The sequence below is a fragment of the Sus scrofa genome, chromosome 2 (assembly GCF_054392235.1).
Source record: "Sus scrofa isolate SSC_HxYL_T2T_F1_AM1 chromosome 2, Sscrofa_HxYL_maternal_Yorkshire_Landrace_v2.0, whole genome shotgun sequence".
NCBI classification, from domain to species: domain Eukaryota; kingdom Metazoa; phylum Chordata; class Mammalia; order Artiodactyla; family Suidae; genus Sus; species Sus scrofa.
Window position 1 is genome coordinate 107,769,442 of NC_139384.1, and position 27,222 is coordinate 107,796,663.

General features: G+C 34.7%; 1 protein-coding gene across 10 annotated transcripts in view; it reads right to left on the reverse strand.

Moving 5' to 3' along the window:
* LOC110259422 (endogenous retrovirus group K member 9 Gag polyprotein) overlaps positions 1-27,222 on the reverse strand; it is a 789,250-nt gene that overhangs the window by 603,010 nt on the left and 159,018 nt on the right. For 3 of the 10 annotated variants that reach the window (XR_014838262.1, XR_014838261.1, XR_014838260.1), the window contains one exon: positions 14,318-14,392. The exons of the other annotated variants lie outside the window; for them this stretch is intronic. The gene's annotated coding sequence lies outside the window, so the exon portion shown is untranslated. The remainder of the gene's footprint in view (positions 1-14,317; positions 14,393-27,222) is intronic. 10 annotated transcript variants of the gene reach the window in all.

A 27,222-nucleotide genomic window follows, 5' to 3' on the forward strand; every position in this document is an offset into this window, starting at 1 on the left:
TGCATAATTAACTATGTGTTTTTTTAATCAAGTAATTTTTTAAATTTTATTCTCTAATTCAATGTTTTTTCTTTTTAATTTATTCTACATCTTTTTCTTAATCTGATGGTGATTATTCTTAACTTTGTTCTTTGATCAAATGGATAATGTACAAGGCTTTTAACTCAAAAATCATAAATTCAAGAACTGATTCTGCCATAAATGAGTTATATAACTTTGACCATGTCAGGGGGGTTTTTATAAAGCACAACTGTTTGCAAAATGTGCCCACATGGATGTTCTTACTATTAAATTAGAAGATATTAAACCATATTTTAAGTCATAAAGTGGCCTAAAAATATGTCATAGGAGGAAGGCAAGTATCTTAACTTTGACATATAAAAATCAAAGTTCTATTTCCATTATTTACTAGCTGTGAAGTCTGGGGCAAGTCTCTTAGTGTCTAAAAATCTCTGAAAAGTTGCAGGTAATAAGCTCTTTAGAAATAGCTATGAAGATCAAATGAAGAATATATATAAAGGTCTTATAAAATATAAAACAATAAAAATAGACAACTTTTCTTTATAAACTATTCTTCATAGAATACATTACTATTCTCTTTATATTGTCAGAGCCTAAGACATTACCTAAAATATAATTCCAATTCAATAACTAGGATAAATTAAATGGAACTATTTTTTTTTAGAATATACAATACTTTCTGAAACAGGCCTAGTTTTTTTTCATATACATTTTATTCCAGAACTTTTTCCTGAAATAGCTGATTGAAAAGGAAAAAAAAAAAAAATAATGAACTAACTAGGAGTTCCTAGTTAACTAAAACAATGGACTTTTCTGGTATTTTTCCCACTGCATTGATTGGGATATTAACTAAATTCCCAAATACTTTTAAAGTAATTCTGTTGAAAAAAATTCTGGAATATATAATATAAAAAAAAACACATAGCATATAAAATATAAATAATCTCTGTGTATGAAATGGTATTTTAGAAATCCCCATACATATTCCTTCTTAGTAAACCAGTTTATACTCTTGCACATCATATAATATTATCATCCATTCATGTGGCAAATGAATGTACTCATGATGAATTAGTATTCTGTGTGTGCTCATTTTTTCTTACTGTGTGCCAGATACTGTTCTACTACTGGGGGTATGGCATCAATAAATCAAAATCTCTACTCTCATAGAGACTATATGCTACAGTAGGGAGAGACTGAGAATAGAAATATGTATGCAAGTAAAACACCTAACATTCTGATGGGTGATACTATGAAGAAATGAAGAAAAAAAGAGAACAGAGAGCTGAACATATTGGGGGAAGAATCCCCATTTTACCTTAAGTGGAAAGGATTTGAGTCTAAGACATGGTAATAACTGATCAAAGATCTAAGTAAAAAACGAGGGAGCAAGAAATGCTGATACCTAGTATATGCGAATTTTCAGACACTGAGAACTGTAAGTAAAAGGCCCTGAACCTGAGCCCTTTCATGTCTTTGAGGAATAATGGGAGAGTCCATGTCTCTGGAGAAGAATGAACAAGAGGAAAATTAGTGGGAGATGATGTCAGAGAGATATTGAACGGTGAGTTCACATGAGTCTTGGTAGGATTTCAAAGATTGGGGGGTACACTTTGAGTTAGATAAAACAGCAAAAGTGAAAAGGAGTACATGACTATGACTGTTAATTTTATCTGTCAACTTGACTGGATCATAGAGTACTCAATTCGGTTAAACATTATTTCTGGATGTGTCTGTGAGGGTATTTCTGGATGTGCTTAACATTTGAATCCACTAGACTTAGTAGAGCACATTGCTGTACCCAGTGTGGGTGGGCATCATCAAGTCTATTCAGGAGCTGAATAGAACAAAAAGGTGAAAAAAAGGAGAATTCATTCTCTTAGCCTGCCTACTAAGTTGGGACATAGGTCTTCTCCTGACCTTGGACTAGGACTTATACCATCAGCTGTCCAGCTCTCAAGTCTTTGAAACTGAACAAGAACATACACCATTAGTTGTCCTGGTTCTCAGGCCTTTTGGCGAGGACTAGAACTACATCACTAGCTTCAATGGGTTGCAGATGGAAACTTCCAGTTTGCAGATGGCAGATGATAGGATTTCTTAGCCTCCATACTCACATATGTCAATTGCTTATAATAAATCTCTTTGTAAATACAAAGTGGTGATGGATGGACAGCTAGACAGCAAGAAAGAAACAGCTCAAGCACAAAAGAGAGAGAGATTTTTGATTTTGTTTCTCTGGAGAACCCTCATACAATGACTTATGTAAATTTTTTCCATATATGAAGAGAAAGTAGAAAGTCCTTCCCTGGCCTGAGTGGAGTGAGAATCAAGATGAAATCCAGAGGTAGAGCAAAAAGGGGCCAAAGGTAAAGAGGGGTCTATAGAAATTCTAAATATCTATGAAGAAATTTGGAGATATTATAGTAAAGGACCTCTTTCTCCAAAACCTGCAAAAAGTTGCAAGATTCTAGGAATGGTTTTGGAAAAGGGAGAGCAGAAGGAGGTACAGAGACGTGACTCGAGATGTGAATGTGAGACAATGCTCCTAGTTACCCTTGTGGTCTGTGTATAGGGGCTGAGAAATTTCTGCATGCCTCAGTAAGGCTTTATGGAGGTTCTGAAGGGCTAGTTATACAGCAGAAGGTTGGGATCAAGATCAAGAAACTTTAGTGTGCTTTTAGTATGTTGCATGAAATAGCTGGGACCATGGTCTTCAGTAGTGGTTGCCTTCATGACAACCATGGGGACCAGATGGGATTATTCACACTATTTTAACTGCCACTAATCTACCCAGATGCTAACTGGAGATGAAAGAAGAAATCCAAAGGCAAGTATTTTTATAAAAGAGGCCAACTTCAATATGAAGAGGCTAGTAGACCATTGATGATTGTCAAGATTTCTTCCCACCACACCCCCAGCACATTATTCAGAAATGAAGGAGGTCATAAAAAAGATCAGTTATTTATAGACTACCCCTTCAGTTGCAATTTATAAATTGTGACCCTGCTACATAACCACATTTTGGAAATCCATTTTCATATATTGTTTATCAAACACCTGTGCCATACATTAAAATGAATTTTCCCACTTTGTATGAACAGTTATGTAACCAATAACATCTAGTTAAAAAATAGTGATGCTTAATATTAGCTTGACTTTTATAACAAAATTAAATTTAATTGTTTGAAAGCATAGTGGGGCATCTACCCCACAAAAGCTAATTATTAGGCAAAATCTGTTGTTGTTGATCACTTGCTAAAGTGCCCAACATTCTCCCCTCACCACGACTTACTGAATGGGTCTTAAAAGCATGAGCTGTAGTAGTCCTACAAGACATTTTTAAAGGATTGAACTAACTGAACTTCTAATATTTACTATCTATACTCAACTGAAAACAAAATACTGGATCAAAGGCTAAGTGAGGAACTTTTTCATCTTCATCGTCTCCACTTAAACTCAAGTCAGATATTATTTTGAAAGTAATATTTATTGGGATAAAATCAGAAAACTGGCCTTAACATGGTCTTTCTCATGCTATTATTATGGAACTTCCATTGCTATTTTTGTATGCATTTTTCTTTTCCTCTTCCCTACAATCCGTATAACTTTATCCTCACTGGGGTTCTTCTGTGTTAAAAGCAGATAAGCAAAAGTGAATCCTTGTATTAGCCGGAAGGCAGCAGGCATGAGAAGAAAAAAGAAGCAGTGGTCACAATCGAAGGACATGCTTTTCAATAGTGGTTCAGACATTTCAGAAAAGCTTGCTCCTCTCCTTTCATATCTGCTAGTATGACCACCTTATTCTTCTTTTTCAGATTGCCTTTGGGGTTATCTGCTGTTTGAGTGTCATTACAAAAGTCAGGCCTGCTCAGGATCATGTCAAATAATTTATCCCTGTGTCCTTATTTTAACTCCCCATTGCTTCTCCCTGGCACTGCACTCTGGGTTTTAACCATACATCATGTAATAGTAGCTGAGTGCCTCCCTGTATCACCACCTCTCTTATCATGAATACTAACATTATGCAAACCCCACATGAGTGTCTCAGGTTATAAGGTTTTGCTGTGAAATCTAAACAAAAACTGAGCCCCTTGTGGGGAGTAAAATAAGGCATGCTCTACAGTTTATTACACTGGGATTATGAATCACTTACCAAAATATAACTTCAAAAAAAGAATTGTATTTTATAGATACCTTAAAAATAAACCCATACTTTTCAAATAACATGCTGTTTAACTTTGTCTGGAATCTTACCTTCTGCCCCCAAATTTAACAGCTTAGTTTTTCCATTGTCTAAGTATGTGCCTTACATTTGAATAATACAGTTTAATCAGATTTCCTAAAGCTTTTATTAGATTATTTTAAAGTGGCATAAATAATGTAATGTAAGCCTAATTTCATATTAGATACCTTCTGTGGCGGCTCACGCACAGCTCAAGTTTTTCTTTTCTTTCTTTTTTTTTTTTTTTAATTAAGGCAATTCCAGCAGTCATTTCTGACTTCTGTGGCATCTTTCTGCAAATCCTACCCACTTTACTGCTACACCGAGGTTCATTTGTGTCATTCAAATCTTTGCTCTTTAAATATCCACTTATAAATTTATTATGGCAATACATTCATATCTTTACATTTAATCTGAAACTTCGATAACAAGCAGGAGATGGAATAGATGAGCAGCAGACACACTTGACAAAATTAAAATGCTCTCCTGTCAGTGCCCATATGAACTATTACAGTGACAGAATAGCATTTTAATTTTGTCCAGTTCTTCTTTCTCCTTTCCACTCTTCATTTCTCCTTCTTTGGCTTGCTGTGGAAGCTTTGATAAAAGATCTAGACTTTAAGTGCTCAACATCCTCCCAAAAATGTCGGAGGATGTTTTAGAATCATGGGTTTTGAATGACAGAGATGAACTTCGTTGCAGCCCTGCTGCAGTGAGGAATTTATCATTTTGTTAATTAAGAAGAGTTTTCCAATAGTCACTCCAGAAATTGCCTCTGGAATATCATTAATTAACAATCCCACTCCACCAAAGGAGGGAGGGGGAAGGCCAGGCAGCAAAACTGACAAAAGAAGTAACCATTAAAATACACATGCATACCAATTTGAAGAGCACCAGATGAATTTGGAAAGGAGAAGGAGAATTATTTAAAGCTGGTATTATAGGATCAACAGAGTCAACAAAAAATCCAATTTGTAGTACATGAAAGCTATCTCAGTTCACAGGCCTTGTGCTAGTCTCTAAATAAAGTCAGTAGTTTAGAAACTCTTGATCTGAACTAAACAATTTACCATGTTTCGAATTTGAGGGTTTTTGGTTTTTTTTTTCTTTTCCACGGTAACTGTTTCCTTTCTAGGGAAGAAGAAAAAGAGTCTTTTTTCTTTTTTTTTCTAGTTTTCTTATTTGTTGAGTATCCAGGTAACAAACTACTTAAAATCAACCAAACAAAACTTGATAATTGGCCCCTATCCCCATCTGAGCCACCGAAGAATGTAACCATGGCAACCTGTCGTTTAGAGCAGACCATCTCCTGTACCTTTCAGAATTTAAGTATGTAAGAATCTATCCATTCCTAAGTAGAATTATCATGCCGGGAACATTTTGTCCTTTATTATACAGGAACTATGAAGCCAGGATCCTAAATAGTTCTCAACAAGGTGTTCAGGTGATAGAGAGATTCAGTAGCTGTGAAGGATACAGATACATAGTCTAATCTGAAGTTCTTTCTCCTAAGGAATAAACAAGAAGTGAACTTTATGAAAGGGCAGTAATTAAAGCCACAATGACTGTGGCAGGGTAGCTTGTTTAAACCTTAGTTTCCAAAATAAGAAGTTTATGATCAGAAAGCAGCAGCCTGATTGCAGAAACAGACCCTCCACAATTCAAAGGAGTTTGATCTTTACATGGTCACATTTAGCATGGACCAGTAAGTACTATTTACTCACTTTCTTTGTTGCTGTTGTCCTTTGGCAGTCAAACCTTAAAACAAGACTACACCTATCTGGATTTCATAATATTAGCAACAATTGCTTTTACTTTCAGAGATAGAGCTTAGTCTGGCCAGGAATGATCTCATAGACTCTTAAACATCAGTTGTCCCAGATTGGAAAAGGAACTTGAAAAGTGATCCCTTATTAAGCAGACCAATTCTTTCTTAACCATTAACATCCTGTTAATCATGATTAAAATCTGTGATCAGCTTCGATTCTTTAAACAAAGCTGCCAGCCAACTTCTCCATTTCCACTAGAATAACTTTAGAGAGTTAGAAAATAAAAAGAGAACCTAGTGAGTGAATATCTCAAATTGTGAGGCTAGTAGGAATGAAGTAAATTTTGTTGAGTTGGGTATATGCTCTTTGTAGTCTCTACATCAAGGGGCTATAATGGGTATCAAAAAAAATCAAGGATGGAGTCCTTTATATTTAATGTGCTGTCAGCAGATTTATATTTCTACACGACCAGTGTGTGGGGATCACTGTGAATGCCGGTAACGCTTTTATCAATACGCAGTATTGAAGCCATCTGCGATAATTCTCCAATTCCTATTCAAGTCTCAATTCCTATGCAAGTCAACAAGTGTGTTTTGAGTATCTGTTGTGTGAAGGGCACTTTGCTAAGTGTAGAGGGCCATGAAAAAAAGAAGTAATTTTCCATGAAGCTATGTAACTTAGGGCTCCTCCCATCATTTTGCAAAGAACTGTCAAGAATGCTGACCATTTTTTAACTTATAATTTTCATTATTTTTCTTTAAAATTTCTTCCAAAATTGTATGAGTTTAGGTTCCATAAAACCTAGATATGCCTCCCTATCATATTCCACTGAAGTTTAATTGAAGCATCTTAAAACGTGCATGTTTTTCTGTGTGGAAATATTGCAAAAAGAGTGGGGAGAAACTGACTGAAAGTGCTGCTAAAGATCTGAAGACTTTTCAAGGGAAAGAAGAAATGTGGTCTGGGCTATTGAATGATAAAATCTATAAATAATTCAAAGGGGTCTCTATTTTACTGTTTGGGGCATTTACATTTAAAATTCTTTTTCATATGTGAAAGTTACTAGCATTAAGTTAAAGAAAAGATTTGGGAAATTCTCTATTGCTAGCAAATATATGAAGTCTAAAGTAAAAGAATGTAAATGGTATATATATAATACATAAACAATTATAATCCTAATAACTACCAGTTGTTGCATACATATTTTGTGTTGAGCCATACATATACAAAAAATTTTATGTATGTTAAATCCTCATAACAAAACTGTGAGGTAAATGCTGTTATTTATGTCCATTTTACAGAGGATACTGAAGACTAGAGAGATTAATAACTTTTCTAACATTATACCACCTGTAATATTTAAAACCTCTTTATAAACAAGCTATTAAGTCACTATTTCATCATGATAAATATGAGCACTCTTGCAGAATCTTGATCTGAAATTATAAATTAATAAGACCTCCTTGAAAGCAATTTGACAAGTTTTTTTAATTATAAAATTTCCATTAATAATTCCATTTCTAAAGAAATCATCTGACATTAGGTAAAAATTTGTATCTAACAATGTTCTTTTCAGTATCATTTTTAAAAAAAATAAGCATTTAAAATTAAAGATGTAAAATTATAGCAGAATGTAAGGAAAATTTATATGTTAGAATGATGTAGAGCCATTAAAGTTTTGTTTCACATTTTACCTAACATTATGACATAAATATATTAAGTACATAAAAATGTATTAAGAAGAGACTGCAAGAAAATATGCCAAATTGTACCAGTTGTTTGAAATTATGGTCACCAAATGGAAAGGGTCTATATGTAATTGAAAGTATTAGACTGAAACTGGGTGGTAAGACATACAGGAAGCTCCAAAAGAGAATCATCAGAATAGTAATGAAAGTCAAAGTAAACCACACATCATTAGATGAGATTAAAATTTTTGAAGATTTTTTGGACTTTTGAAATCTCAAGTTCGTATTATGTTTATAATAAATGATTTTTTCAAATGGAATCACTGAAGATGTTGAAGAGAAGATAAAGAGGCAGTGGAACTTAATTTGGATCTGAAGATACCAACAAGATTTATATAATGAAAGAGGAAAAGGCAATCCAGGACCGGTACCAAAAGGAGTAAAATCTTAGAGTAGAGAATGTACAAGCTGTATCTGTGAGGAAATGTCTTAATTTTATGGAATGCAGGATTCCCTTTGGAAAGATAAAAAATACATTTTAGCTATTACTGTGAAACAAGATTATTATGCAATTTGGTGCCATCTTGAGGAGTGTGAGAGCTACCTAGCAATAAATTCTGGATCAAAACAGGCTATTAAACCAAAGACTGGTGTGTAAAACTGGCCCTGTAGAAAGAGGAGTGGAGTGGCAGTATGTAGGTGAGACAGGAGCTCTAGAAGACTGCATGCAAGGAGCACTCTGCTGTAATCTTCAAAAGCACAATATGATGGTTTGAACTGGTTTATTCATAGCCATAGTGGCAATGAATGCACAGACCCCAGAGAAACTTTAGAAGAAGAATCAACAGGATTTGATGAAAATCAATGTACAAGATAAAATCAGCTGATAAAAATCAGCTGATAAATTTGAGGGGAGGGTATAGACATTTCAGAGATTCACGGTTCTAGTGATGTCAGTAGTACAAAAATTTTTTTAAAGGAGAAAGGCACAGCTTATTGGGAAAAAAAATGATATCAAATTTTAATATGTTTGGTTTGAAGCAGTCCACCAAGGGAACAAGTCACATAAGTAGTTGAGATATAGACCTCAGAAGCTGGAAACATGAAGCAAAAAGTGTCTCTTATGATTCAAAGCTACAAGCCAGAGAGAGGAAAAAAATAATCAGTTCTGCCTAGTACCGTAAGAGGGTGTTAGCAGTTACTCATTTTAAGTGTCACTTTGCAAACACACTTAAACTAACCTTTTGGAACCTAACCAAATTAAAAATAGAAGAAGTTCTGTAAAGAGGAGGACCATCAACATGGAATGGAAAGTCAAAATCATGAGTCATAGTTGATCCAAGGAAAGCACACCAAAAGGAAAGTGGAATGGCCAAGAATTTAACTCTGGGAACGCTCATAGATAAGAAAAAAATGGAAGAATATTTTAATTCCAAAACACAGTGCCTTTAACTATGTGAAACTCTGAGATGTGAGGACAAATTTGTTCTTCAGCTCAGGTGTAGGCAACACATTGAAACCCTAGAAAGAAAAAGCCAGAGGAAAAAAACCCACACATTTTAGTCATAATTCAGGGTATATTGTTTACTGAAAAATAAGAAAATTCTAAAAATCAGCTGGTATGACTACATGTTGCATAAGACCTCTATGACTCAAAAATTCTCCAGGGAAAATAAGAAGCAGATATATTTTGTTTTCATATTCAATGACCAAGAGATTAAGACCAAAGAATATTGTTACCTGGGAAATAGTCCAATTAGCTGAATTAACCTGTAATGTTGAAATTAAAATGGTTAAATTTTTCTTCTAAAAACACACATGTAAATCAAAAGGACACTAAAAATAATTACCTACATAAACTATCCGAATTTCAAATCCTTTCACGTGTATTTTTTTCAGTTGGCAAACATAGTGACCTGCCTTCTCTGTGGTAGTTTCTCCCCTAGCCATGATTTCAGAAAGAGCTACTATACTCCTTCTCATAGAATCTCACATTTATGGGTTCTCAAGTACAGTTTCACTTTCACTTGAATTGAAGCAAATATGTTCTTTCTCCTGATGGCCAAATCCCAAGAGGCTTAGTTAAACTAAAGTTGGACAGAGGTATCAAGGCTCAAGAGCAGTTACTGGGAATCTGGGCATGTCCTGTCACCAGGGTTACATTAAAACACAATACTATCCATGGATGTAAAAGACAAAAAAGTCAAAAAAAAATTTAATGTTAAGCATGTTTTAATGTAGAACCAAAAAAAAAAAAAAATAAGGCTCCATTAATATATTTTTTATTTTAACAACTGCCCTCCCCTCCATTTAGGTATTTTTCCAAGTCATATTTTTTTTCTTTTGTCTTTTTTTTTAGGGCCACAACCTGCACATATGGAAGTTCCCAGACTAGGGGTCCAATTAAAGCTGAAGCCACTGGCCCACGCCACAGCCAGAGCAACATGGGATCCGAGCCACATATGTAAACTACACCACAGCTCACAGCAACGCCAGATCCTTAACTCACTGAGCAAGGCCAGGGATCAAACTCTCATTACCATGGATGCTAGTCAAGTTCACCAACTGCTGAGCCATGACAGGAACTCCTTCAAGTCATATTTTTAAGAAATAAAGCAATGCAGATAAGCTTAAAGTTCTTTATATCCACCCCTACTTCCATTTTAGTCCTTCCCTCTGCAAAGGCAAACTCTATAGACGGATTTTTGTTTGTTTGGTTTTTTGGTTTTGTAAGGCTGCACCTGTGGCATGTGGAAGTTCCCAGCCTAGGAGTCAAATTGGAGGTGCAGTTGCTGGCCCACACCACAGCCAAAGCAATTCGGGGTCTGAACCACATCTGCAACCTATACCACAGCTCATGGCAGTGCCAGATCCTTAACCCACCCATTGAGTGAGGCCAGGGATGGAACCTGAGTCCTCATAGATACTAGTCAGGTTCATTACATTGAGCCACAATGGGAATTCCTATAGATGGATTTTTAACTTCAGAAAAATTTAGTAAATACTCAACCTCACTAGTAACCAAGCAAGTGCAAATTTAAATAATGAGATAACAATTTACAATGTCAAACTAATAAGAAATATACATAAATATAAATATATATCAAGCCTTGGTTAATTTGTGGGCAGAGATTCTCTTATATATCTGATGGAAAGGTAAATGAAGCTAGCATTTTGAGGAGGACTTTACCAATATTTTATAAATGTAGAATGTGTTTACCCCATAACAGGTTAATTTCATGGCTAGGTTATGGAAATAAACTATTCTTTTCTTTTTCAGGGCATATAGAAGTATGATACACCTCAGTCCCCTTGTCTTTAGGTGGGGCTAGTTCTGGATGACAGTTCAGAGACTGAAACGACAGATGTCATGTATTGCTGGATATATAATTGCCATTGTGAAGCCCTCTGGTTCCTACTTGCCTTGCTGAGATGATCTTGAAACACATGCTAATGTATGAGGTACAAAAGATCAAGGCAGCTCAGCTCAGGGAATGCTGAACCAAATACATGGACGAGAACTTCCTTGGATAGTCATCTGAATCCTTAACAGATCTCTGTTAAGAAACAAACTTCTTTTGTATTAAGAAAAAAAACTCTTTCATATTAAGCCACTGGAATTTGGAGGTAGTTTCTTATGGCAGCATGAACAGCTTACCCTAACATACATAAATATATACACAAGACAAATATTGTCAATACATATACAAACATATGTTCACAGATGCATCCTTTGCAATAATACAAAACTGACAAATATCTCATTGTTTATGAGTAGTGAGATTAGTCAGTTGTGATATATCTGTACAATGATATACTAATTGAAAACATAAAAGAACGTAATTTATACGTGTATAGATTAATTCTAAAAAAATGAGAACAATTTGCTGAAGGATATATGCGATATGATAATGTTATAATATAAAATCAATTAGGGTGGAGAAATCACTATCTAATTCCCAGTGCTCAGAACATTTCGGTTGGTGATAGTAATGATTCAATACATATTTAATAAAATGAATAAATAAATGATAATTATTTTGGAAAGTTTAGAAATATATTACACATTACATATTTTCTATTGATTCACATGTGTAGTAAACAGCTAAAAAACATGTACTGAAAACATCATTTGTTAACTCATTTTCAGTTCAATAAAGTAACTATAGATTAAATTAATTGCCTTAAAACCCCCAAATTAATCCTTTTCTCTATTAGGACATTCCAATTTGACATGTGCTGTTGACATCAGGCAAGCTACTTAATTCTTCAGTAACCACAGTCTCCTCACTAGTAAAAGGAGAATTCAAACAGTACCTACTTTATAATATTCTTGTGATGATGAAATTAGGTTAATAAAGTGCTCAGAAAAAGGTGTAGAGCAGCATAAAATAAGCTATTAAAACTACTAGCTGTTCTGCATGTAAATCAATAAAGTTAGAACACACCCTCACACCATGCACAAAAATAAACTCAAAATGGCTTAAAGCCTTAAACATAAGACATGATACCATAAAATTCCTCGAAGAGAACATAGGCAAAAATTCTCTGACTTCAACCATACAAATATTTTCTTAGGTCAGTCTCCCAAGATAATAGAAATAAAAGCAAAAATAATGAACAAATGGGACCTATTCAAACTTACAAGATTTGCATAGCAAAGGAAACCATAAACAAAACAAGAAGACAACCTACCAGGTGGGAGAAAATAGCTACAAAGGATGCAACTGACAAGGGATTAATTTCCAAAATATGCCAACAGCTTATATAACTCAATGACAACAAAAAAACAAACAACCTAATCGAAAAACAGTCAGAAGGTCACAAACATTTCTCCAAAGATATACATACAGATGGCTAACAGGCACATGAAAAGATGTTCAACATCACTAATTAGAGAAAGGCAAATGAAAACCACAATGAGGTACCACCTCACACCAGTCAGAATGGCCATCATTAAGAAGTCTACAATAATAATGCTGGAGAAAGGGGATTCCTCTTCCACTGTGGTGGGAATGTGAACTGGTGCAACCACTACAGAAAACAGTACAGATGTTCCTCAAAAAACTAAAAATAGAGTTGCAGTATGATCTAGGAATCCCATTCCTAGGCATCTATCTGGACAAAACTATAATTTGAAAAGATACATGTCCCCCAGTGTCACTGCAGCACTATTTACAATAGCCAAGACAGGGAAACAATCTAAATGTCTACACCAGATAAATGGATAAAGAAAATGGATATAAAAACAATGGAATATTACTCATCCATAAAAAGAATGCCACGTCATTTGCAGCAACATGGATAGACCTAGAGATTATCATACTAATCAAAGTAAAGAGAAAGATAAATACCATATGAAATCATTTATATGTGGAATCAACAATACAATACAAATCAGAATATCTACGAAACAAAACCAGACTCAGATATAGGAAACAAATTTGTGGTTGTTACGGGGACGGGTGGGGAGGGAAGGACTGAGATGAACAGAGGAAAATATTATATATAGGATAGATGATAACAAGGTCCTATGGTATAGCACAGGAAACTACATTTCAATATCTTGTGACAAACCATAAAGGAAAAAGAATATGAATAGGAATATATATATGTATAACTGAATCACTTTGCTGTACAGAAAATTAACACATTATAAAGCAACTATATTTTAATAAATGTTTTAAATTTTAAAAAATAAAAAAACTACTAGCTGTTGTTATCATTATCATTATTTATTACCCTTATTCTTTATCTGTCCTTTAAAGAAAAGTCTATTTTGTAATTTCTCTGCATATGAATCATGATATACCTACAGAAATTAATAAAATTTCTTCTTATATTTTTAACACCTTCTTCACAATATATTATGTTTCTAAGTTAAACTATTTTGATATCTAAACAGTCACAATAACCAGTAGTCTAAAGTGTGCCTAACCTTTTGAAAGAGTTTACAAGGGGGAAAAGATACAAGGGGAAAAGAAATTAGGTTAAGGAGAGATTTTTCAAGACATTGACTTCCTTTTCTTCTCAGTTTCTCTAATTGTTCTACTTAACACTACGAAGCTAGATTTTAAAAAGATGATTTTGTGTGGTGGGGGGGAGAAGGAGAGGGAAAGGGAGAAATGCCAAACAGAATATTGCCATTAGCCAGCTGAAATTTAGAGGTTAAAATGAACTGACTATATGTAAATGTTCAAGATTAATTAAAGCTGTTTTCTCCACTAAAGATTTGAGATTGTACTGTCAGAGTGACCCCTTAACAAATCAATGACTCTCAATCTCAATCTTACCAAACTTTCTGATCACTGACATGGAATTTCTGTCACTAACCCTTCACAATTATATCTTTCTTTTCTGTTTCTCATTGCCAACTGCTTATAATTCTAATATGCAGATAAATAGGCCAGATTTAATCATTTGTAATGTGTGATAATACAGTTGAATATTAATCCCTACATTTCTTTGTTTGGTGCTAAATCATGTTTAAAAGTTGCAACCAATGGTAGACATCTACTTAACAATATATCTAACTTTCCTTTAGCTAGAGTATTCATTTTGGAAATGTGCACTAGTGAAGTAGTAGTGGATATCCAAGATAAGTATTGGCTTACCACATCCTACTTTAAATGGATTAGGCCGTTTTACTGTTACATGTGGAAAAATTTTTCTCACTGTCCTGTTTGTGCCTGTAAGTAAAATAGGAGACATAAATTATAAAAAAATAATACTACCCAAAGTCAGGCAAAGAAGTTTGCCTTATAGTTTACCTTACAGTTTAGTGTGAAAACTAGTAACATAAACATTCTATAACTATTGTACAGTTGGTATTCTTTGAACACATCTCTTTTCTATGGTGATACCAATAATTAATAAGTATGTTTGTTGAAAATAAAGCAGATAAATATTAGGAATTTTAATTTTCAGAAAGTAAACACTGCTTTGCCACTAAACTTTATCCTTAGAGAGTTTTATATCTTGTGGGTTTTGATAGAAATAAAAGCTCATTAACAGAATATTTTTTACCCAAACCATTACAACTTCATCATTTTGAATCGCAGCTCATTAAAACAATTATAATCAAATGTTTCATTTTCTTTTTCCCTTGTGAGAAACAGCTGAAAAGGTTATGTTTGTTTTTCTTTATCTAAATCTCTAGGGCAATATAAACAGGCTACATAGATTCATGTGCTGTTTTTCATTTATGTTTCAGTGTGTCTCTGATGCTAGTTTGAGTGATTTTGTGTTTATTTTAACATTATTTCAGCAGAATTTCAGAACTTGGCATTACAATCATAGCTAAATTAACAAGACATTTAATACCATCCTCTCAAAATTCAAATATTGGCAGGTGATTGCTTAATGGAATTCAGTTACATTCCCTTGCAGGTGTATTCTATTTTGGATCTCTCCAAAGTTGAAAGAGAATAAACTCTCAATGGTTAGTTTTAAGTCTCCTTTCATACTTTGAAGCACAATACAACACACCATGTCACCTGAGCAAACTGGACCAAAACATAAATAAATAAATAAAAAGCCAACACCCTGGCTACAGATAACTCAGCTAATCCAGAAATTAACAAGAACACACATATTCTAAGAGCAACAGGGAGCTAATTGGAGTAGCCCTGGTCTCTCCTTGTGGCCTCTTGTTTTATTTACATATTAACTCTAAATACATATAAATTAAGTATGAGTCTATACTTAAGACTTCATTCAGAATGACTAACCCCAGGTCTCTGAATTGATACTTAACAAAAACCTGACACAAGAAAGACATTTTAAGCATATGTTTAACATTTGACTGCAATGTATATTGATGCTATTCCATTGCAATATGCCATATTAATAGGATCACTTTTCTCTTTTAAACCATTCTAACAAAATGTATAGTTGGTGATTCAATTAATAAATAATGACAAGGGCACAGTTATTGACTTAAGATGACAACACTCTCTAGACACGGGAGTTCCTGTCATGGCTCAGTGTTAACGAATCCAACTAGGAACCACGAGGCTGTGGGTTCAATCCCTGGGCTCGCTCAGTGGGTTAAGGATCCGGCCTTGCTGTGAGCTGTGGTGTAGGTCACAGACCTGGCTTGGATCCTGAGTTGCTGTGGCTGTGGCGTAGGCCGGCGGCTACAGCTCCGATTAGACCTCTAGCCTGGGAACCTCCATATGCCACAAGTGCAGCCCTAGAAAAGACAAAAAAAACCAAAATTCTCTAGCCATCTAACTATGTTTTGCCCCACAACCTTGGTAGTATAGGCAAATACTTTGTATTTTGAGATTAAATGTTTATTATTTAACAAATATTTATAATTATGTTGAGTACTGTTTGAAGTGCTATGGAGAAGTATAACAATAAAGACATCTTTGTGGAGCTCAGGTGTACAAACCATAAAGACATTAAAATTTTTAAGAACACTGCATGTATAATTTTACCTCTTTTTCATCAGTTCATTCCTGGTGACTTAGGTTACAGATATGGTACTCATATATCCAAAAAAAATTAGGAAAAGTAAAATTTTCATACCACATAGGCCAAAAGATATTTTCTGGCTTTTTTATTCTTTCAAAGTATGTTCAATTTAATTGGACAATTATGTTGGCAGAGCCAAAGCATTTAGAGCAGAATAAGTGAATAAGAGCAAAATTCCAGTAGGTGTTATTTACTGGAGCCACTTTCCATTTTAAGTTGCAAATCATAAAAAAAAAAAAAAAGGGATGTTTTACCAAACCATGGTGTTTAAGGACTTTGAGTTGACTTGCTTGAATGAAATGGATTTCTTTCTATTGCACTTAATGTTTTAAATGGTCAATAAAACACAAAATGATTCTGTGATGTAACCTTGAATTCCTGACATCATTTAAAAGATACAAAGAAAACCTACCTAGCAACCAAGTAATACTGCAACATATTTGCTATGGAGTACAAGATGCTTCCATAAATGTATTTCTAATGATGACAGAGTCCAAATGGACAATGTAAGCTAGTTAAGTTTACTTTCCATAAATCAATTTATCTATAATATGTTATGTCAATATACACAGCTCAAGTCATTTCAGGTAGTCAATAAGTCGAAAGACCCTATATAAAGCCTCTCATTCATCTTAGTTTTAAATATGGCAAATTTATCATTGCATCAGTCTTTTCTATAATCAGGACCATATGTAACCAGTCTTTGGTTATTGGACCAATATCTGTTAACTGTTTAAAAAATGAAATTAATCCATGTTCACCTTGCTGATACAGAGAAATATCCTTTACAAAGTTTATTTAAATTTTGATAGACATCTAGATAAGTTGATTTTAATGGTATAAAGAAGAAAAATATACTAAAATATAATGAAAACTGGAAGAAATAGCTTCATCATATAAATGAAAAAAATCAAGCCCAGAGGACTTGCCAAATGGTCAAGTTACAAGTTATAAAGATGATGCTTGAACCCATGTCTTCTGATTTCTTATTTAGTTTTTTTTTTTAATCAAATCATATGTTCTAGTTAGCATGGCTGTGTAACAAATGACCCTAAATCCTGGTAACTGCATTTTATACCCTCTAAGATGGTTATAATCAAAAAGACAAACAATAACAAGCGTTGGCAAGAATGTGAAAAAATTGGAACCCTCATATATTACTGATGGAAAGGTAAAATGGTGAAGTCACTTTGGAAAACAGTTTGGCAATACCTCAAAATACTGAACATATAGTTTCTACATGACCCAATAATTCAAAACCTAATAGTTAAAAATGGAAACTCAAAATGTCTATCAACTGATATAAGTAAGCTGTGGTATATTCACACCATTGAATATTACTCAGCCATGAAAGTGAGTAGAATATTGATATCCAGTATGTAGTGTACACCAGTCCCTTTTTTTAGTATCAAAAATTCTTTGACAAGAAAACAAGTAGGTGTAAATCCTGGCCTCATTTTCATTTTGCCTCTTTAAGTGTGTATTAGGTTTTGAGTGGTTTTCTTTCACTAACTATGAAATACGAAGCAATCTTTGGAAAGGTAGAAAAGATATTGAAAATATGGATTATAAAGGTAATCTTGGAACTCCCCTTTCTCCAAAGAAAAACGGATAGAAGGCGTCAATAATTAAAAACTCATCTCTATTTATCAGCCTAAATTCTGCTTCCCTGAAGATGTGCTTCACCCATATACATAATGATAATTTAAAAGCAATGGGAGAATGAAGATAAATGATAAATAGATCAAGTAACACTATAATTCTAAGTTTTGCTTTTTGTTATTTTTCTCTCAATTTGAGAAATTTAATTTTTTAAAAACTGAAGACATTTTTAAGCAAAGGTCATTTTTTCAAAATAAGTAGTATTTAACCTTTTGCATTAGTTAGGATATGAAAGGCTATGCTATGATAACAATCCCAAAATCTCAGTGGCTTAACACAAATGAAGTTTATTTTTCTGTAATGCTAAGCCAGATACAAACCCAGGCAACTCTTGACACAGCTATCCTCCAATCAAAGACCTGAAAATATAGGTTGATGTGATTTTGTGATTTTTCTATGTATGTCCCTCAGGATCCCAGGGATTTCCTCCACTATCCCTTTTAGAGGAAAGTCTGGAGAATCCAAGAGGATCTTTTACTGCCTCAGACTAGAAGTATCACCCATGACTTCTATTCACATTGCATTAGTTAGAAATAGAAACTAGTCCCTCCTCTCTGCAAGGTAACTGAGAAGCATAGTCTTTCCTGAGGAGGACAAGGAGAATCAGATATTGTTAAATCACAATGATGTCCATCACAATTTTAGTTCTTATTCCAACTAAAAAAGGACACACAATTAAGCTCATCGATGTTTTTTTGGACACCCATACTGGAAAATCTAATGGTCTGAATCTTTCGAAGATCCATCCTCCCTACGCTGGGTGCTGTAGAAATCTCCTTTATACATACCAAAAAAGCAAAGGGTGAGAGGGTTGTTAGATGTCTTCCATCAGTACAAAACATGATTTTGTGATTTGTAATGGCTCTAGAATCTCTGCATACGAAATACTATAAAAATAGCAGGTTCTTCGAAGGAGTTAGGGCAACTACCTTAAAGGCAAATTTTCATAGCTAGCACACTCTTTGTCAAAATGCATGCTGATGGAGATTAGTGGGGTCCAAAACTGCTATGTCTGACTGCAGTATGGGTGAGGTCCCGACATCTTTTATTCTAACCTTTCAGTTTAATTTTTATTAATCTGTGCCTATTAATTTTTAGTAACCTTGAACATTTTCAACTAAATATATTTGTCTCATTTGTTAATCTTAGATATCACACAGATTACTAAATGTGATCTGTGACAAAAGTAATCCAACCATGGTCTTGCCTGCTAATTCTATCCCTTCTGCCTTCTACAGAATCTGTATTACAATTTTAATGACAGATATTCCATGAATTAGCTGCTATCTGAAGTTGTAAGTTGCAAACTACTTAGGTACAAGACCATAGCTCAGACGTTCCCAGTGTGGCACTCTGTAAAATATCAGTAGAGGTAATAATTCCAATTCTATTTTAGAATTATAAAGTTCTCTGGATGATATTAGAAATCACTTGCCTCATTCAGTAATAATTACTAGAATTTCCTGAACACCTATGTATGAGACAGGCACTACTCTAAATACCAGAAAATACCCACTAGTACATACCTCAGCATGTGCATACCCACTAGTACATACCAAATCTGACAACTCTGAGATAGGTCCTAGGATTTTCCAATTTTATAGATAAAAAGGTTATGTAACTTGGCCTCAAGCTACAGTTAGGTAATGGTCAAGAGTTCAAATCCAGACACTTTATTCCGGAGACTCTATCTATTCCCTTACCTACAGTTTAGATAAAGCAGCAGTTTGCAACCACAGGAAAGATTTGGGAGTACTGCCTATGGTTTGATATGCCATATCAGACCTATAGTTTGGTTTATTTCCTTATTCCTTCCTCTCTTATCTCATTCATCCCAGCTCAATGAATTCTAGAACAATCTACTTTTCTAATCCCATCCATCACATCCCATTGGAGCCTTCATAGTTTAAGAAACAGCAAAAGAAACAAGCCATTTACCTAAAGCACTCTTCCCTGTGCTACCATGTGCTTCCAGAGCCTGATCTCAAATGCCAGTTAATAATACTCTGGAAATAACTCACAAGCAGGGGCATAATATATTTCACTAGTGAACATTTGGGAATGAATCAATACTTTATGGTTCCCCATCACAAATGTGACATCATATGAAGACAGATCAGTGCAGAGATACTGACAGCAGCTGTGTTGGAAGGAAGCAGCTTTCTTGGAAGGAAAAGGCTTAATCACCTGAAAGTCTCTTGAAAAGGACTGGGGAAAAGGACCTTCAATAAGCACTCTTACTACATTTCTTCCACTATTGCTCAAGTTTGTAATATTTCTAGCAATCTTAGGAAGTTAACATCAAAAATAGATATTTGAAATTCCTCCAAATGTCCTTTGAGATTTGGCTCCCTTAGATGCAAAAGAGTTATCACTGCACATCCAAATATTTAGGATGAAAGTCCATTGAAAAGGAGAGACAAAAGAGCCTAAATGCAGTGAGGAATATAAACATAATAGTTAGATTCTCTTTGCAAATTTAAAGTACAAAAACAATACAGCCAAGCTCAAGCCTGCAAAGTTTTGATGTATGACCCTATAGACATTGTTATGGACCTGACTAGTTTATTACAACCTCCCTTGTTTTGTTTATAGTTTGCCTCAAAACCTCCCTGTTTTCCTCCCTTCATGTGTCCAAATTGTATCCCTCATTCAAGATCAATTTTTTTTCCTTACCACCCCCTTTATGTAATTGCCTCCAAATCTCTGACCTCATACTAGCTTCCTCTTTTTCATAAGAAATTCATGGGTCTCTTACAACAACAGCTATTCTATTTATTTGCTATGACAAAATCATTAACTCTTTTCTGTTGGAACATGGCTCTTAGTTTTTCTAATATCCTTCAGAGGATACAATACTGTTTTTCACTAAGACCTCAATAAGTTTATTTTGAATTTAATTGAACTGTTGCTCTGCTAATCTTCTACATCTGGGAGTACTAGGCAATAGTTGTTGCAACTTTTTTAATCATTTTGTTTTAGAAAAATCTTATGTCATGTACTTGAGTTATACTTTGAGGAATGTTGACAACAAAGTGATAAATTTTATTTAACAATCTATGTTCTCCCATGGGAAGGCAAATCTTCATTTGAAGGTAAATTGACTTATATGTTACACTTAAATTTCAAAAAGAAAATCATTGTCCATTTATACTTCTGAAAATCTGGACTCCTTAAAAAGCAAACTGGGATGTCTTCCAGGAAAAAATCACTTTAGAAGGCACTACTTAAGAATAGAGAGCTTACTCTGACCCTGGATATTTTAAATACCCAAATTTAAGAAACATTCACAAATAGTTATCATAAAACTCTTCTCACCAATTTGAGCTCTCTAGATTATTGTCGGTGAAACAAATAGAGGCATTTATTGAAAATAACAAATTTCTGACAGATTCAATCTACAGCCCTCTGAACCAATGGACATTGAATTCATTCCAAAAATGATTTAGTTTATCTAGCAATGTCAAGCTGCCAATCAAGTTATCATTCATCTATCTAGAATTGTCAACTCTGGTAAGAAAAACTGCTAAGAGAAAGAGAATTAATAAGAATCATATGTGTGGCTTCTAAAAAAAAGGGCTTTTGAAAACAGAGTCCTTAAGGAATGTTCTATAGGGCACTAGAGATGCCTGTCTTTATTTCATTTCCCAAAACTAACATTTAACAACCGTTCTCTTGAATCTCAAGCTCTGAGTTCAGGATTTCTTGTGCTCAAGCTTGGTCTTTTCTTAAGAAAGATCTATTTGGAGAAATGTGGCAATTGCGGCAATCCCATACCCATCACTGTAGATTATAATGAAATGGAATCTAGCACTATCCTTACAAAGAACTGCTCTGCTCTTTGTCAAAAATTCATATCGCATTTCCTATTCCAGTTATTAGATAATTAAAACCAGTCATGTTCTACTCAAAGTCTACTCAAAGTCTACCGTTTTTTGAAACAACATAAGCACTTCGGCTCTTTTAAAATACATATATAGCTCTCTGAATTCCTAATGGAGGGTATTATGTCCACCATTATTGAGGTTTAACTGAAAAAAAAAATCATTTTCATGGGAGAACAGACTTCAAAACATGCATAAAACTAAGAGATATGCATGGCTTCTGTTATTTGTATGTTAGAGCTAGTTAGTGCCAGCAAGAGCTATAAGTAAAAGATAAGCTGATTCTAATATTAACCACTGGTCCTCTGTCACTACTGGATATGTGTTAGCTCCATAACTGAAATGAATTATTAGAGTTTTAAAAATCAAGAAAGTAAATACACAAATGAAAATGGACAAATGTTCCTCCAAATTTCCCCATAATACCAGATAATATTTTTGCCTTTTATCTAAAAGCTTTAATAATGGATTGTTTGACCAACCTTTAAAAAAATAGTTGAACTCTTCTTTGACTTCAGCTGCATTTATAAATGAGTAATACATCATCCAAATACATTTTAGAAATTAGACCTTGTATTCCATTATGCATTTCGACATTTATAGCTGGATGATAAACCTGTCTGCACCTCTGGGGCTTGGACTTATAAATCAGTGCTTCCTATAAAAATATTACACTCCTATTTGAAATTATTGGGGTTCTATATCTTGTTCTTCTGGCTCCTTCAAAGAAATATGAATTCCCATGAAGGGAAAAGATATAACTATTTAAGGAAAAATGTACTCTTTCCTTCATTACAGAATAATGAGTTACATGGATATCCTTCTAGAGCTCGACACTGTTTTCTAAATCCTCCACTAATAAAAGATTCAAAACAATAACTTCTCCCATAGATGGAAATCTCATTGACATGAGCAACTACAACTTCCCTAAGTACTTTGAGATGTGTTCTTGAATAAAATAGTAGTGAAATAACCTCTTCATCTACCATTCGGTAACTTTAAACTTGTTCAGGAAAAGGTTAACTCTCAGGCTTGGGTTTCTCTGTAGGTTCCAGAGAAAGGCCTATCTTCAAGACTGGCCTTTGGCCTAGTTCCAGGGAGAGGACCTCTGAGCCCTGGGAATAATCTGCCTGAAAAGAATGTTTTTGTATGTCTGAAGCCTTGTGCCACAATCTATCAGTCTGACCTGGGGCCAGGGATGGGGGCTGGGGGTGGGATCTGAGTTGATGGGGTCAGTTATTTGGATATCTACATGACATACCTCCAATAAAAACTCTGGTGACTAAGATGTGGGTGAGCTTCCCTTGTTAGCAAGTTTGTCCATCATTTCAGGAAAATTAAGCACCTCCTCAAGCAACTTTATTGAAAAGGAACACCCAGAAGCTTGCCAGTGGTTTCCTATAGACCCTGCATTTTACGTTTTGCTGATTTTAATCTGTCTCCTTTCACTGTAAAAAACCGTAACGGTGAATATAACATCTTTTCTGAGTTCTTTGAGTCCTTCAATTCCCAAGCCTGAGGGTGGTCTTGGGGGGCCTCCATACAAAACCTACTGTCATTTTTTAAAATAAATAAATGCCTTAATTTCAGTAAGGCCCCCATTAATCTGTACTGGGTTTCCACTGGGATATGGCTTGCTGACATGGCCATATCCCCGTCTCTGCCATATTCTACATTTTGTGGTATGGCTGAATTTCTGAACTTGCTAATGTAAGAGATGGTCTATCATCAAAAACAATAGGAATAAATTTGTGTCTAAGTGATTCAGGTAAATTACAAATAATATAAATTCACAAATAACAGGATTTTAAAACTTCAAGATATGTAAATCCCACTAAAAATCTTCATTGTGGCTAGAATTAAAGAATTTATCCCTTTATGCATCTAAGGTTGAGAGTCAGCCATCATTTAATTATACTTTTTAGGCAATATTGGGATTTTTCTGAACATTTTTATTTGAACTGGATGCATGTTTCTTAGAACCTGTATAACCCATGTGCTCTTCTACTTTTATTCATAAATGTTAGATATTCACATATCACTTTAAAGGAATCCTTCACACAAAAACTTACCTTCAAGTCTCATTGAAATTAAATCAATACTGATCATTTATCCTAATTAAATGATAAATAAAAGTATATAGCCTTTAGTGATTCTAAATGGTATCAAGTTCTTTCTTTCTGAGTTGTTGATGTGAGCTTGTTGATTTTTCTAAATTGACTGAAGAATTACAACTTCTCTCCAAAGATCCTAAAAGAATTTCCCAGCTTAACTTAAGATTGAAAACCAGTGAAACGTATTTGAAATTGAGTATCATAATAGCATAGTCTTTTTTTAGGCCTAGATCTTAGATTCCTAGTATAAGCAGGACAACAGAAAAGTAAATTTTTCCTCCCTCTGCCAAAAATAAAAACCTAGGGTTGTTATTTAAATATTAATACTAATCAAGGTAATAGCAATTACTGAATGGCATGGGTGCAGATGATTAACTGCCCTTCATCAGCTCATTCTTTCATACATTTTTATAGAGTCAAGTCTGAAGCTATAATGGAACAAATGATGATTATACATGCACAATTCTGGAAAATGGTGAGGGTGTTTCCATTTGTATAGAGAAAAGAAAAGTCTCACAATTCAGGGACAGGAAGCTATGATTTACATAATGAACATGGCAAAGAGACCTATAAAGAAGCAAGACTTAGATGGCAGAAAAATCACATTGGCTTCACTCCAAGACACCAAGCACATCCCTGGAAAATTCTGATGTGCCGGAATATAACAGTATGTACTTTTCCCAGAGCCAGAATCCGTGCAATATTTGGCTTTTCCTACTTATGCTTGGAACATGGGATTCTTTTTCTCAAATCCTATCAGGGTTTCATTTATGCTGAGCACCTGCATTCAGCCCAGGGGGTTTAAGAAGGACTTTTCACATATGGGTATCAACTGCCCAACACGTCAGTCATTTTTTAACTTAAATGTCTTCATTTTAGTATCTCCATACTCTTTAATACCTGGCAATCATGATGATCAAAGGATCACACTTACATAATTGTAGTAATCCCCTTTAAATGAGTTTCTACAAACTCTTCACCACCATAAATAAGGAAAAACTGCTCAGCAATGTCATATACAGCAATAAAGATTTATTAATAATTAAAGCCAGCCCACTATATATCACCAGAATTTAGAACCCAAGCTCTGAAGTATAAATTCCATCTCTACAATTTACCAGCTCTGGGATACTAAGTAAAGTTCACAAATAACAAATGCTGGAGGGGCTGTGGAGAAAAGGGAACCCTCCTGCACTGTTGGAGGGAAGGAAAGCTGGTACAACCACTATGGAGAACAGTATGGAGATACCTTAGAAATCCATACATAGAACTACCATATGACCCAGTAGTCCGACTCTTGGGCATATATCTGGACAAAACTTTCCTTAAAAAGGACACATCATCCCCATGTTCATTGCAGCACTATTCACAATGGCCAAGACATGGAAACAACCCAAATGTCCACTGACAGATGAGTGGATTAGGAAGACGTGGTATATTTACATGATGGAATATTACTAAGCCATAAAAAAGAACAAAATAACGCCATTTGCAGCAATATGAATGGAACCAGAGACTCTCATCCTGAGTGAAATAAGTCAGAAAGAGAAAGACAAATATCATACAATATCAGTTATATCTTGAATCTAATATATAGCACAAAGGAACCTTTCTACAGAAAAGAAAATCATGGACTTGGAGAATAGATTTGTGGTTGCCAAGAGGGAGGGAGTAGGGTGGATTGGGAGCTTGGGATTGATGGATGTAAACTATTGCCTTTGGAATGGATTAGCAATGAGATCCTGCTGTGTAACACTGGAACTATGTCTAGTCACTTATGATGGACCATGATGATGTGAGAAAATAGAATGTATACATGTATGTGTAACTGGGTTGCCATGCTGTACAGTAGGGAAAAAAAACTGTATTGGGGAAACAACAATTTAAAAAATAAAAAATAATAAAATAAAATAAATGAAACAATCACTTTAAACACCACTTTCTCATCTGTAAATATGGATAATAATTTTAGCTAACATAAAACTAAGATGAAAGTGAAAATAATATGATGGATGTAAAACACTTTGTTATAGTGTTTGGTTCAGAAAAGTGTTCAACAAAAATAACTTGTGATGGAGCATGATGGAGGATAATGTGAGAAAAAGAATGTGTACATGTGTATGTGAGTGACTAAGTCACTTTGCTATAAAGTAGAAAATTAACAGAACACTGTAAACCAACTATAATGGAAAAAATAAAAATCATGAAAAATAAGTTCATTTGGTGGGATGGAGGCAACGAACATGAGAAGGTGTTTACCCCCTCCTTCTCCTGGTTTGCCAGTCACATGGGGAACTGGATGGGAAAACAGAACTAAGTTAATACACACAAATTCACAAGAGAGAACCATGAAATCCAACAAAGAACTTCTCTCCCTGGGCTTCTACTCTGAGAGAAGGCAGGATCTAGTAAGCAAAAGAGCAGAACAGGAGGATGTAGATGCAGGTGATAAGATGGGATAAAAGTAAGAGATTCCCAGGAGTTGAGAATGTTTGAAAACAGGAAAGGAGTTACCAGCTAGTGCTGACAAAATCATCAGATAACTATTAATTGAGAAATGTATGAAAAAGAATTGCAATGTTTGCCTGAAACATGTTTTGTTTGGGGGGGGGGGGTATTTTTTTTTTTTAATGCAACACATTCCAGGACTGAATATCTGTGGTCACAGCTTACAGAGGCGTTATAGGTTGAACTGCATCTTTCCAAAATTGGTGTGTTGAAGCCCTAACTCCAAGTACCTCAGAAAGTAACTATACTTGGAAGTTCTCTTGTGGCACAGTGTGTTAAGGATCCTGCATTGTCACCCCAGCAGTTTGGGTTGCTGCTGTGGTGCACGTTTGATTCCTAGCTCGGAACCTTTCATATGCTATAGTACAGCCAAAAATAAAAGAAAAAAGGAAAAGAAAGTGACTGTATTTGAAGACAGGCTTTAAAGTGATTAAGTTAAAATGAGTCCCTTGGGGTGGGGCCCTAATCCAATCTGACTGAAGAAACGTAAGCAGAGGGAACATAGGAGGCATGAGTAAAGACCATGTGGTGACAAAGCTTAAGACAGCATCTGTAAGCAAAAGAGAAAGGCCTGGGAGAAACCAAACCTGCCAACACCTTGATCTTGAACTTCTAGCCTTCAGAAGTGTAAGAAAATTTCTGTTGTTTAAGACATCCAGTCTGTGGTATTTTACAGAGGCCAAGTAAACTAATTCAAGAGGTAAATATTTATATTAGCTACAAAGGGGCTTAGTGTAAAAGTAGTGGGAAAAGAGGTTGCCTGGAATCAGATTAATTGAGTTTGACTTCTCAGATCAAATTTGGTTCCACTGCTTTCTGATTATATGACCTTATGCAAGTTATTCACCCTATCTATACCTCAACTTCCTC